This window comes from Alligator sinensis, unplaced genomic scaffold, assembly GCF_000455745.1.
Source record: "Alligator sinensis unplaced genomic scaffold, ASM45574v1 scaffold213_1, whole genome shotgun sequence".
Classification (NCBI taxonomy): Eukaryota; Metazoa; Chordata; order Crocodylia; family Alligatoridae; genus Alligator; species Alligator sinensis.
Window position 1 is genome coordinate 1,606,848 of NW_005842019.1, and position 15,064 is coordinate 1,621,911.

The 15,064-nt window shown below is 42.1% G+C and overlaps 1 long non-coding RNA gene across 1 annotated transcript in view; it reads left to right on the top strand.

Annotated features, from left to right (window-relative positions):
- Positions 1–5,424: 5,424 nt before the first annotated feature.
- Positions 5,425–15,064, top strand: part of LOC102377884 — a 29,090-nt gene continuing 19,450 nt past the window's right edge. Inside the window, exons 1-3 of the long non-coding RNA XR_323649.1 lie at positions 5,425–5,481; positions 11,375–11,398; positions 14,382–14,504. This is a non-coding gene — a long non-coding RNA (uncharacterized LOC102377884). The remainder of the gene's footprint in view (positions 5,482–11,374; positions 11,399–14,381; positions 14,505–15,064) is intronic.

Genomic DNA, 15,064 nt, shown 5'->3' on the forward strand with positions numbered 1-15,064 from the left:
CTCGCCCAAGTCACTGATGAAGATGTTGAATAGTGTGGGCACGAGGACCGAGCCCTGTGAACCCCACTGCCCACATCCCTCCAGGTCGAATAAGACCCATCCACCACTACTCTGGGTGCAGCCCTCCAGCCAGTTAGTGACCCATCTGACCATGTAGGCATTAACACCACTGTCTCCTAGTTTCTTACTGAGAATGGGGTGAGAGACCGTGTAGAAGGCCTTCCTGAAGTCCAGAAAGACTATATCCACTGCAACACCTGCATCCAAGGACTTGATGACTTGGTCATAGAAGGCCACCAGGTTGGTTTAACAAGACCTGCCCCTAATGAACCCATGCTGGTTGCCCCTGAGCATAACCTCCCCTGCTGGCCCTTCCTGGACATGTGCCAGGATAATTCTTTCAAAAATCTTCCCCAGGACTGAGGTAAGACTTACGCGCCTATAGTTTCCTGGGTCCTCCTTCCTCCCTTTTTTGAAGATGGGTACTACACATTGACCCTTTTCCAGTCCTCCGGCACATCGCCCGAGCACCATGAGTGCTTGTGGAGCTGTGCCAGAGGTCCCACAAAGACCCCTGCTAGTTCCTTCAGCACTCTAGGTTGGAGATCATCAGGACCTGCGGATTTAAATACATCTAGTCCCTCCAGAAGTTCCCTGACAAGGTCCTCATTAACTCTCATTAATCAATCAGATGAGATTCAACAAGGACAAGTACAAAGTCCTGCATTTGGAATGGAATATTGCATGCACAAATACAGGCTGAGGAATGACTGTATAGGCTGCAGTTTGGCAAAAAAGGACCTGGGGCTTACAGTGGACTATGGGAAGTGATTCTTCCTATCTACTCAGTACTGGTGAGGCCTCACAGTACTGTGTCCACTTTTGGGTCCCACATTTCAAGGAGGATGTGTATAGTTTGAACAGAGTCTAAAACAGAACAACAAAAATGAGGCCAGATTTATGAGAAAAGGCTGAAAGAGCTAGGTTTAGTCTGAAGAAGTAGAATGGAGGGGGGTGGGGATGTGAAACCAGTCTTCAAATACATGAAGGCTGATTACAGAAAGAATGGAGATGGGCTTTTTTGGTGGTTGTGTGGGGCAGGACTAGGAGCAAGTTACAACAGAGGAACTTTAGGTTGGAAATTAGGAGGAACTTTCTGACCATAAGGATGATCATGCATTAGAACAGGCTACCTAGAGAAGTTGTGAAATGTACATCACTACAAGTTTTTAAGATTAGGTTAGACAGACCTTTGTCTGCAATTATTTAGTCAGGAATGATCCTGCCTTGAGCAGGGGGCTTGCCTAGATGATGTTGTGAGGTCCCTTATAGGCCTACTTTTCCATGATGGTTATCCTTTGTAAAAAGTCTTGGAACTCCTGATACTTTGGACATATTACATGGGGTTTTTTCTATTCATCCGATTACTATTGTGCACTTTACCAATATTTAAAGGCATGGGCGACTGATGCCTCCTGAGTCAGGGGGGGCACTTGCCCTGCTAGCAAACAGTCAGCGACCTGGGGGGGGGGGGGGGGGGGGGTCAAGGGGGGGGGGGGCGGTGGTGGTCCAGCTGATCCCACTGACTCACAAGTGGCAGCAGTGCACTGCTGGCACTTCCAGGTGAGCATGATCGGCTGTGGGGAGACCGCTTCTCCTGGTGCCCCACTCCCTGGCCAGTGCTCTCAAGGGGGGCACCAGCACTCTCACCTGCCCCCCTGCCCAGGAATGCTGTCTGCCAGGGGATGCACCCCCTGAGAGCACTGGTGCACATGCACCCTCTGTGCACCCCTACACATTACTAGTGTTTAAAGGACAATGAAGGTGCCATTTGAAGTTTTCTCCCAGTGTGCCTGGGTTATGGGCCATCCCTCAGTTAAAGGATGATCTCTACCATGGCTCATTGATGGCTCTGGATGGGTGATTTAAGAATTCAATCCTTGAGCAATAGATGTCTGCAGTAGTTGTGGGTGTTTTTGTATGGGTGAGTAGGCTGTAGACTGAGATTCTTCTTTTTCTTTTCTCTATTCTCTCTTCTCTGCTTTGAGGGCAAGATGCTTTATCATGAAATGGGCTACTGCTTGGTTGAGGTGCAGTGTCCTTGCAGTTGGTTAGTAGCCAGCTTGTCCCAGTATCCATTTTGATATCAGTACCCATTTTTTGACATATCTCTTCAATGTGCCCTTGTAACTTTTCCTGTGGTCACCGCAGCTAAACTGGGAATAGAGAACTTGTTTTGTGAGTTGAGAGTTAGGCATCCACATACAATGTTCAGTTCAGTGAAGTTGGTGAGTGTAACAGGCAGAAGGCTACCCTTTCCTTGCCCTGCTGACAAGGGCCTAATACCCGCCCCGACCTCCCCTCCAGTCCCATGCCTTGTAGATGTTAGTCTCTGTGAGTTACTTCTCCAGCCTATGGTTGGAGCAAACTGGGCACACAGTTGTAGCTGTTCTCTATAGCCCCAGAGGGCCACACACATGCCACCCCTCTTTCACCAGGGTCCCACTCACTCTGCTGGCTCTTACTCAGATTCTCTCATACTGCCCTCTCTCAGGGCCACACTCATCCTGCCTGGCCTCACTTGGCTTTGGGCTTAGCTCTCCTCACCTCAGTCAGCCCTGGCGCAAGCTGCTGGGTGTCTCCTGCTACCCTCACCTGAGCATTGACTGAGCTATTCTACAACTATAGGCCTATTTCACTGCTGGCCCCTCACTGGGCCCCTATGCCTTCTCTGGGCCTCCTCACTCACCCACATTCATGGGGCCACTCTAATCATTGCCCTTCTCACTCAGGGTCTCACTCACGCCCCCAGGCTTTACCCTGCCACCTGGGCGTGGCCCCAGGTCCCTCCACTGGTCTGAGCTTTGCTTCAGGGCTCCTTAATGAGTCTGGGCTCCTTTTACTAATTAGAACACCACCAGAGATGTGGGGCTGGGGTTACAAAGTGCCCTGACCCACCTTTCACCAGGGAGGTAACTGGCCTACCATTTCCTGGGGCCTCCCACACCACTAGGAGCCCCATCAGATCACCCTTCCCTGGCAGGGTGCAGTTTTATGTCTTATCCAGGACAAAGGGTCACCCCATAGCCAGCCCCTGCCCCTTTTAGTTGTAATTGTAGTTGTTTTTGTAATACTAATTCTTATAGCATTGTTTGGGAAGGAAGTGCATTCGGAGCATTGTTTCTGATATATGTAATTATTGTGTTCTTAATGTTTATGGTATTTCTTAAAGCTAAGCAGTGTTATATGCGTAGCAAAGAATTTTAAAATAAAATTGTGTTGTATGAATTAAGTGTGTAATCATTGTGAAATCGTGCAATCAACTAACTACTCCCCCAGCCAGTGCATCAAAACGAATCAGTAAATTGTGTGGGATTTTCTCTATTCCATAACCCACTAGAGACATGTACCACCCCATTTTTTTCTAGTGTGGGTTTTTTTGACACTAGGATCTCCCAGAATCAAGAACCCCACCCACGCTGCAGACTAGGAATGAGGGGAACACCTGCATGTGTGGGGTGGGTGGCGTGCAGTGCCACCTACCGCATGTGCACACTCGTCTGGAACTTCAGGGACATGACCAGATAGCAACAGACAGCTCTGCTTCAAGGAAGGCATATACTGGGGCAAAGGGTACCCAATCAAAGGTTCTCTGCTTCCTCCAAAGGGTTAAAAACTTTGCTGACAAGTGTCTGCTAATGTTAGAGCTTCAGTCTTGTCCTGTCCCTCACATAGGCAACTCTATTTTCTTCAGTCTGTCTCTTTAGTTCATTCTTTCCCTTTGCACAGGCTAATGAAACAAACAGGCATGCAACACTGTGACAACATGAACATATTTAAAAGTAGAAATATTACAAATAAACTCGCAGTCCCTCATACTGGGATGTGGGCAATTACGAAACCAGAGCCAGGAACCAGCAAAGCAATCTGGAAGCACACAGGAGTGCTCTGAAGCCTGAAAAAGGAGCCACCAGGCAGAAGCCAGGAACAAGGATGAAGCCAGATAGCCCCTACGCAGCACCTGGGGATCAGGAAACAAACAAGCTGGGCCCAGAGAACTGAGCTCAAGGAATCAGAAGCCCAGGGTTAAATAGAGGCATCTATCCTGTTGAGTACCAACCAGACACTTACAAACAGGCAGCTACACCCATAGTCAGCTGGGGACAGCTGGGGTAGTTAGGACCCTGGCAGCCAAGCCCTATCAGGCCAGCTGGGGGCAATTTAGCTTGCTGGCTGCCCTGGCTCCTGACATACACCAGTTTATCATCTCCTAAATACTTAGCACCTCTTCTGTTCACGTTCATTCCATTATTTTATTAGAAACTGAAAGTAGAGTTACCTGACAGTAATTGCTAAGATTTTCTATTTCTTCTTTAATTATCTATAAATACATCTCCAGTTTTCCTGATAAAAGTCTTGTAGCAAGGATAAAAGTAGAAACAATAAAGCTTGATAGTCTCCTGGAGGGTAGCCGATGGTATTATACTGGTCTTATATATTATACTGGTCTTGGATAAGTCTGTTCATCAGCCCCATAGTGAAAATAGCTATTATATATTAAAGTTGTCTAAAATAATGTAAAAGAAAGTGTGCTTATGCTGAGGTATTTCATCAGATATTTAATTGTTATTTGTGCTTTACTATATTACCAAACTAATTTATAACAGCTCCTGTTTGCACCCAATTGGATGCTACTCATTCTGCTAGTCAAACAGACAATGGGTTCCCCCTTTTTTTTTTTTTTTTAATCATACAGACCACATCTTGGAAAGAGAGACTGGACATTTCCAAAGCAGTCATAATACTCTGGACTGCTTTCTCACCCTTCCATAATGGCATAATCTTTTTCTGTTAATTCCATGGAAAAATATTATGCGGCTAATAATGTATTTGTGCAAGTTTTGTTGTGTTCTTAGAAAATAAAAAAAAAAGTAGCAAATCATAAAGCTGTTGCTTTTTTCAGTCCTAATTCCAACATCTTTCATGGTATACAGGAAATAGAGGAGAAAACCCAGGAAGGGACCCTCCTTGGTCTAATCAAGTTTTTTCTTGTCACAGGCCATGTCACATGACCCCTTTAATGACCTTAATAAAAAAAAAACAAACTATAGGGTGCCTATACACATGCTATAACACATTTTAATTAGAATGGGTCAGAGCAGACTTGATTAATCAAGTCTCCTGGAGCATTCTAATTAGAACACTTCAGCATGATGTGTATTCGGTCCCCACATTTCAAAAAATGCTGATGAGGCACTTTGACTAAAACTCATCAAACAAGCTCTAGCTAAAGCACTGACACAGCCGTTTTGAAACACAGGACACTGAATACATGTGAGGCTGTGATGTTTTAATTAGACTGGCTCCCGGACAGCTGTTCTATTTAAAACTCCCTCCACCCCCAACCTGGAGCATGTGTACAGACACCCATAATGCTTTATGGAAGTCCAGATGGATAAGGTCTATACACAGAGTCATACGGTAAGACATTTGTGCCTTATCATAAGGCTCACAAATGTACCTCCTTACTAGAGCAATATATTATAGCAATAGTTTAAAGTTTTTTTCAATAATACCTAAACTTTTTGTTGTTGTGGAAAAATGTGCAATTTAAGAATAATTTGCTATTTATTGAATACTATATACTGTGGTGTTAGATAATAGTAGACTTAAAAAAAACAAACTTGTTATAAACATGTACTTGCTTGAGATGATCCCCCAGTACAGCTTACAACTGTACTTGCCTTTACAGTTGTAAATCTGTCAATCATATAACATCTCTGAAGTTAATTTTGCTAGCTAATGCCTGCTTAATTGATAGGAGGGTAAAGGCTGATAGTTTTAATGAGCTTCAGTTTACTAAGACCACGTTCATAAGATGTAGTAGTCACTGAAAATATCAGAAAGATAGAGAACAATTTCTATATTTGGATGCAAAGCAGTCAATGATCATTAATGTGTTAAATTTAACAGCAGAGGTGTGTTGCCTTCTGTAGGTCTGGATCTGATGCAGCTGCTTGTAATGTGAAGCTCTCAATTTCAGTGGCTAATTCAAAACAGTGTATATCAGGACAGTGTTTAAAAGTAAGGTCTGCTGCATATTTCTTCAGGTCAGAAACAGACAATATTGAAAGTTTTTTCCTCAATGAGAAAAATCAAATTCTAAATGCAATATTGGAAAACACCTAGAATCTGCACCTTGGCTCAGAAATGAGAACATCAATCAACTCATTCCATTTGTACCTTGAACAATTCTCTTGGTGTTAGCAAGCAACCATCATCATTTGCTTTCACAAATGTTATTTTCTTAGTCTTTCTTCTTTTTGTCATAGAATCTTGGATGCAGGGACCTGGTTTTGCTGTTTTTGTTGCTTGATGAAAAGCTCATTACAACCTGTGTTACTTAATTTGCAGAATGTTTCTAACAAGCCTTTGATATGTTTAGAAGCATTATCTCCAGCTATGACACTGCTCTGAAGAACTGAGTTAGCTGTCAGTAATTAACCTGTGCACTGTGCCACACTAATACATTTGTATTGCTTCTGATTCTACAGCTTGTGTGTGCAGAGCAAGTCTGGGGCATTGAAGCATGGTGCAAACTTGCACCATATAGAAACCAATTGGCTCCTCAGATTACACCCTAGTAATTTTGTGTTGTATATAGCTGCACAGATGGGACTGCCCACATTATGGCTCTAACTATAATACTTCTTTTAGCTAGAACAGGGGTATCAAACATACAGACTGCAGGCTGGTTACATCCCTCTGCCTCCTGGGTGAGTCCAGGAATTTTGAAGTGGAGTGAGCAGGAAGTGGGACCCACCATAAAATTGAGGACTATGGGCCCCTGATGGGGATGGCCTTCAGCTGAAGGGGGTTGAGCAACATCTGTGCTGACACAGCACCGTTTTTGCTCTGCCACCTCCTTTTTCACCACTACTAGGTCTGAATTTAGCCCATAAAAGACCCCACAATCCAGACTGGGTCCAGAGGGTGAGGTGAGTTTGACACCACTGATTTAAAAAAGGTATTTTATCAAAAATATTTTTTTTAGTCAGGCACTATTTGCCTTTGGCAAAGCCATGCCTCATTTTTTCCCCTTTTCTATTTGCCTCCTTGTCTTTAATTGTTCTTACCTTCAAAAATTTGTTCTGAAGCCTTGCATACTACTGAAGTCAAACTAAAGGGTCTACTGGTATTTGGTTCCATTGTTCCCCTTTCTTAAGTTCAGGTACTACATGCTTGCTAATCTTTGATATGAGGCTCATGCCTACCAAATTGAAGTGGGTAGTAAAAATTCTTACTGCAAGATATGTGATACTTCACTCACTAGTTGTCTCAGAAATCTCAGGCAGATTGTCCAGTTGTCCCAATTTAAGCAGATTAAACAGACAAGTGTTTAAACAGATAAAGCAGACAGCATTGTGCACTGCTCCCATTGTGATGGTGCAATTTTCATATTCTCATTGCCATTAGTCACCTTGTCTTAGTCTCCATGCTAAGTATCACCACCTTAAAAACTGGGATAAAGTATTAACTTAGCTTTTGAACCACATGTAGCTTGTCTTAATCTTGACATCTTCACTGCACAGTGGCTCAATTTCTTTCATAATTGCTTTTTTTGTATACCTTCACAGTCTTTGCAAGGTCCTATTCAGCACTTCCTGATTTCTGTGACAAAGCTTTCTTCACCAATTAGTTCTCTTTTCCATTACTCATAAGCTCCCTATTTATTCCTAAAATACTCCGAGATTATTATCCCAGCTAGGTCTGGAGCCCTTCCTATTAGATTTCTGTGTGTCCCCCCTCTTACTGAGGATGTATGTTCCAGACAGCTTTTGCACATTTGGAATTTTTTTGCACAAGAAATTTCACGCCTCCTCCATATTCAAGTCCTTGAGTTCTTCAGTCCAATGGACTTTACATACTAGTTGCTTTAACATGCTGCAAGCTGCCAATTTGAATCTTGCTACTCATCTGTTTTTGCTTATTATTCTATTTAATTTAAATAGAATCAACTTACAATCATTTTATACAAGATTATTTTGTATTATGAGCTCTTGCATAATGGCTTCACTAAAACTAGGTCTGAAGTGGCATCAGATCTTATTGGTTCATGGAGTATTTGATGAAGAAATCTGTTTAATATCACATTCCAAAACAACATTATTTTTAGCATTTGCTTTCCAGTTGTGCCTGCATCAGCTGCTCCATAGTAACTACCTATGTGAATGCTTTCATTTTGTGGTGGATGAAAGCAATATGAGACAGTTGCTGCAAAGCAGCTGATGTTCAGTAAATTCCCATTCCCTCCTTCTACATCTTGGTAACTAGTTTATGAACACCCACTCTATTTCAGCACTTCTTATTTCTTTACATTTTACCTCATTAATGTATAGTGCTACCCTCCAACTTTAGCTTTATTTCTATACTTGCTGTAGAGTGAATACCCCTTAATACATGCTTTCAAGTCATAACCAATACTCCACCGTAACCGTCATCTCTACACCATCCAGTTTCATATCTTGCACCAGCAATTTTACTTCCTTTATACTGTTGCTGGGCTCCTTGAATCACTATAGAAATGCTTCGGTTTTTTTCCTCTGTTGCCTTGCCCAGATTTGTAGCTGAATTAGTTACCATCCTTTCACTGCTTTCATCAATAGTAATATATTCTTTCCTTGCTGACCATCTTACTATCCTATATTAGTCATTTACACCTTACTGTATTCTTGCTTCCTTCATTTTCCTGAATATTATAAGCAGGCATGGTGATTACATAAATCTCTTCCAATCTTTGCTCTTCAACTGGCACTCACACCCATTTAGTTTCAGCAGGTTATTACCCTCATCATTCTGGTAAAATTCATCTGTTCAGAAGAGTTTTTTTTCTGCAAGTCTCCCAGCAGTCAAACATCCTCAGCTTTTCTCAAAGGACAAATCTGTTTCCTATCTGTTGTTCTTTCACTCTCATATTACATTTTACCTTACTTCTTCTAATGGGTGAAAGAATTCTACTGAAGATCACTCAACCTGTTTGAGAGCTGTCTTTGAACTGTTCCAGTGGGGAACAGGCAGTATAATATAGCCCAAGATGCAGAACAATTAGGGACTTTCCTCATCCAGTCAAGATCTTTTTCAGCCCATGCCCATATCCTGTTTCCTGATACTTGGCAGATAATACACCACTGGTTTTCTGAATCTACTCTGCTGATAGGTGTGCCAGTTCCTAACACTAAGTCCCCAGTAGCAAAGACCTGCCTCTTTTTTGTGTCAGTGTGAATCTCAGATTCTCTCCCTTCTGTTCTTTGCTTTTTTTCCAGTGTCCTGTATAACATTCTCATTCGTTTGAATGCTACAGCCCCTGGTTACTTCCATCATTTCTCCCTCTCTTCTTGTGGAAATAACTGCCTTTTTCTTCCTCAACACAATATCTGTTATCCCTGTTTCTCTTCTATGCTCTCCAGTGCAACAAACCTCTTCCTCAGTTCTGTTTCTGCTCTATCAGCAAGTCTTTTTCTCTGCCTAATTATGTGCTTCTGTAGTTTGCCTTCCTTAGCCTACAGTCTGATATCAAGATCCTCTTATTTTGCACGGATATGCAAATCTTGAGTTGTCCGTTCACCCACCTCTCTCCTTTCTTACATCATGCCTTCAAATTCCTATCTGAAATTCAGCACCATCTTCAACTGCATCTGTTGTCCTTAGATCTTCTGTTCTGTGAGCAATACTAGGTGATTCTTCATGCATAGATAGGTTCTGTCAGTTATGCACTTAAGGAAAATGTACATGCTGCATCTTTTGCATTCAGTGATCATCGTTGTCTGCATTGTTTTGGACACGTCCCATGCTGCCTCAATAGCAATCATTGTATTCAAATCTCCTTAACATCTCCAACTTGAGCACCCCTATTTTCTGATGCTTGTTTGCTGACTGGCCTGGTTGTTGGCCATTTGGCCTTTAAGCTTTGGTCTTGGTCAACCTTGCTCTCCCACTTAGGTTCAGTTGTTAACTGTTTATCAGTATTGGTCAGAGGTAGAAAGCATCTCTCAACCAAAAGGCCTTTGTCCTACTTACAGGATACCCAAACAGACTCTCAAATCTACAAACTGCAACCAAATGAACCACCAACCTACACACAAAGAAACAAACACTTATCCAAAAAGCAGTCCACACAAACTTCTTCATTTCCCATTTCATTTGCTGACCCCTCTGGTCATTGCTGCTCAAGAATATACTTTTATATACTGAAGCAATTACATGAGCTATCAAACTTCAGATTTACAGCGTTCGGAAAAATGTTCCACCCTTATTTCCTGAGATATTGATACTCAGGGAATTTTTGACTCAGAAAGAGTACTATCAAATAAATCCAAACTCTGTAATAATTTGCAACCTAATCCAAAGGTCACTGACATCAATAGGAGTCTTTCAATGGATACTGAATTGCATCTTTACTGAACAATGGACATTTTTATACAATTTCCAGTACCTGAACTTAATGAGAAATATTGTTTTCAAATGTAAATGCTTAACAGGTTTCCCTAGAGGGAAAAACTAGGACACAAAAGGACATTTATTAGCATTGACTAAGAAAATCAAATTCATGAAGAGTACAAACTCCTCCGGGGGGAAAAATATTCAAATTAAAAATGAAAAATTACAAGTACTTTTGTGCATTTAAAGCTTGTATTAGTTGTAAATAGGAAATAGGTATTTGGAAAAAAAAAAAAGAAGCCCTCAACAGTATTTATATGTTTAAAAAAAAAAAAGCACATCTTTGAGAACAATTGATTAAAACAGGCTGCAATTACAAAGACCCATCCACCCATGTCAAAGAAGTAGAATGGAGCAGCCTTATATATCATCGTCATTCTATCAGCTACTTACAGCTTAACTGTATGGGAAAAAATAAATGAGATTGGAGATGAGCGAGAGAGAAGAACAGAGGTGTGGGAAGAACAATGAGAAAGGAAAGAGCATGGATTCTACCTGCTCTGCATGCCAGGAGACTGCTTCAAAGTTCAGGTTTGAAATATTTAGGGACAAATTCATTTGTGGTGTTAACTGGCCTGGAATTAATGGAGCTGAAGCAGGAACGCATTTGTCTTCCAGGCTCCTGGGACCTAAAATATGTGTCCCAAAAGGAACAACCAAGACTTTTGGCCTTCTAAGATAGATGAATTGACTTCCATGAAGTTTGTTGCACTTGGGTCTTTCAGATTCTTAGTTATACTTACTGTACTGACTGTCCTGGCTTCCATTAGCATATAGATCCTAACCAAGAGTAACCTTGATAGGAAGGTAGGAAGCTTGCTCAGAGAAGTATTTACTATTGAATAAAATGACTGCATCTTTCCTTTCTCTTTTCCAGCAAAAAGTGGGAAGTTTTGATAAGGTAAGGAACATGGCTGGAGCAGCTGGCATGTTAGACTTGTATCAATTCAGGTTACATTTCTCCTATGGAACTCTCATTGGAGAATAAATCTACTCCTCTTAACAGACCCTTAGGGGATGATGATGATAGAAAAAATGCTTTCCTCTCCCCTGGGTATGAATTCCATGCCAGCTATGGTACACTGACTGGAACAAAGAGGTGAATCTGAACTGACATTTTGAAAGCCAAGGTTGGAGCATTCTGTGTGAATGTTAAGGATCCCTTGGTACTCTTATTAAAAAATTATCCCAACATCCATTGCTACCAGTTTCTCTTTCCTTTTTTGCTGTGAAGTATAGTAAGTACAGGTTGCTGGCTTTACTCCAATGTGCTAGAGGTGCTGTCTGAGCCTTTTGGATTCTTTGTGGAGACTTTTATTATATAACTTAGCAGTACTTAAAACTGAAATGTCCAGATTTCCAAATAGTGGAGATATTTGAATTTTGATTTCCAACTTACGCCAATGTAACATTAAAAGTTAAACTCTATTTGACAGCACTCAGACCCATTAAAAAAAAAAATCGGTTTCCTATAAGAATTATTCAAAGTTATTTGGAAAGAATGAGACGCGCTACTGCCAATGCTGAAATACTGTCCGTTAAGCTACCTGTGAGATATGGGACAGTAAATTCACTTGTTATGACTTTAGGATAGAGAGTTTTGGGAAACCTGTCTAGAGATAAAGTTTACTTTTGATTTCATTAACTTTAAGTTTCAAAAACAGATTTATTTGGAGGATAGAGATGATGTGAGCAGGGGAATTAGCAGTTCGCCCAATATTCAGGAAGATACTTAAAATATTCAACTAACTTTAAGAATGGGTTCATAGACTTAGTGGCTAGGCCTGTGTGAATAGGGTACTACTCAATTCAAATTCAGAAGGATGCTTAGGATGTCAGAGATTTGATTTGGAGATCCAAATGTTTTTCCAATTCGATTCAGCCGAATCACTTTGGAAGATTCGGAGCCGATTCAGAAATTTGGCCATAGAGTATAATGGGGAAATCAATGAAATATCTATAACTTTTTTGTCTTTTGGCTGGTTTGGATGAAACTTGCAGAAGTGGTAGCCTCTGCTGAGAGCATGGGGTATGCCAAGTTTAAGGTGGTTTGTGCAGGGGTTTCTAGGAAACTGCACTTCAAAGTCTTGAAATTTAAAACTCATATCACTTGCGTGTGTTAAGCCACAATAGGGTAAAACTGCAGGGATGGTAGCTCTTGCTGAGGCCACAAAGCCTGCCAAGCTTCAAGGAGATAGGTGCAGGGGATTCTGGGTTCTGGGGCCCTGTACCTCTAGCTGCTGCCAGGCAAAACTCGTGTCATGGGTACTTGTGCAACTGTCCATCTTGGGGCACCTGGGGGGCGGGGGGAACCCTATTGCAGGCCTGGCTGCTAGGCCCAGCTGTTAAAGAGAGGTGCAGGGGGGTTCTGGGGCCCTGCACCCCTAGCTGCTGATGGACAAAACTCACAACATGGGTGCTTGTGCAACTCATTGTCTTGGGCCAGAAGCAGTTCCCAGCTATGTATTGATTCTTTCCTCTCCTTAGTCTGTGGTTTTGTAGGTGTTAATCCTTACTCATTATCAAGGAGCTAGCTGCTGTGTATTGAGCTGGTTCCTGAGTGAATCAGGATTGATTGGTAACACAGTAGTTTAGCAGCCAGGCCTGCAATAGGTTTCTTCCCCCCACCCTATGCCCCAAAACAGACAGTCCCACAAGTACACAACACAAATTTTGCCCATCAGCAGCTAGGGGTGCAGGGCCCCAGAACCCCTGTACCTATCTCCTTGACAGCTGGCAGGCTTCATGGCCTCAGCAGGGACTAGCAGGTCTACAGCTTTCACCCTGCTGCACCTTAACACACGGTGTCACCCGTGTCTTGTGTTTTGTTTGTCTGCAGCTTGAGGTACAGTTTCCCCCAAACCCCTGTGCCTATCTCACTGAAACTTGGCAGGCTGTGTGGCCTCAGCAGGGGCTACCACCCCTGCAGTTTTCACCCCCTGTGCCTTAACACACACAGTGTCACCTATATGATGAGTTTGCTTGTCAGCAGCTTGAGATGCAGTGTCCCAGAATCCCATGCAATTACCTCCTTGAAACTTGGCATGCTTTCTGGCCTCAGCAAGAGCTACCATCCCTGCGGTTTTCACCCCATTGTGGCTTAACACACATGACATGAGTTTTAATTTCAAGACTTTGAGGTGGTTTCCCAGAACCCCCTGCACCTACCACCTTGAAACTTGGCACACCTCATGCTGTTAGCAGAGGCTACCATCCCTGCAAGCTTAATTCAAATCAGCCAAAAAACAATGAAGTTATAGATAACTCATTGCTTCCCCGTTATACTCTATGACCAAATCTCTGAATCTTTTCCAAATCGGAAGCTCCAATTTGATTCAGAAAGCCTAAATCTTCCAGCGATTCGATTCAGATTTATAGATTCGGCCTCTGAATCATCCGAATTACGATCCAAAGCTTTGCACAGCCCTATTAGTGGCATAGTTCACATCTGAAGATAAACATTCATTTAAGTACTTTGCTGAATCATATGTTCCCCCTTGCCTTTATACTCAGCCCTGCCATGACCAACAAATATTTAAAAAAAATTAAAATAGTTTTTCCTGTAAGTGTGGGGTTTAAGCTCCAATGATGCTATCTCCTCCTTTTTCTCCTCCTGACTCCCCGTACTTGAAGGTCTAGTTAAAAAACTTTCAAGCTCCAGTGGGATTTTGATTAGTATAATATGGGATTGTTGGCCTAGCTTGATATTTCCCCCTAAGGAATATTACACACAGAGAAATTAAAAATGGAGTTCATGATGCAGTTATTGCTTTTTGGACATTGTGATCACTTTATGCTCAGTGAAGAGTATGCTATAAGCACCTGGAGTTTTGTAGCTTTCTTGGTTTTAGAAATATTTGACTGTTCTTCTACTTTGGCAATAGAAACGTTGATGATTACTGAAAAGATCTGGCCTTGCACTTAGAATGCACAGTAAACAGCACAAAGCCCACAAGGAAGCCAATTCTTCTGTGACTTGCAGAGAGTGCATCAATTACTTGTTCCAAGTAGGTACCTTTCTATATTAATTACCGATTAGCTTCAGTGCAAGTGACTACACAAAGTAGAGGTGGTTTAACATTTTTCAGACTGCCATTTCATTAAGTCCCAGTTATTTTTGTTTGAAACATCCACAATACATTTCCATCAAAATGAAGGCAGGGCCCTAAGGGTTTCTGGCCTGGATCCCCGTTTGGGTTGCTTGGCATATGAGGATCACAGAACCTTAGAGGCAATCCACTGGTGGGTCTATCATGAAGCAAAGTACCTTGAACACCCTTTCTAGCTCCTCAGTGAATTTTGTTCTTGTAAAAAGGCAGAGCTTTTGATTTGTATGAAATTTATTTCAATTGAATGTGAATCAAATCAATGTGGGGAAAGAGAGAGAGGAGAGATTTTCCATGAACCAGAAGGCCTGCCTTTTGTCCCTCTCTAAAGAAAGGAACAAGCATCAGTTAAAGAGGTCTGAAGCATGAGGAGTTTCTCTAGAATTGACAGCTATTGTTTTAAAGTCAGGGCAGGATCCAGTTCAGGTACAGTCATATTGTCACCCCCCCCTTTCCCCACA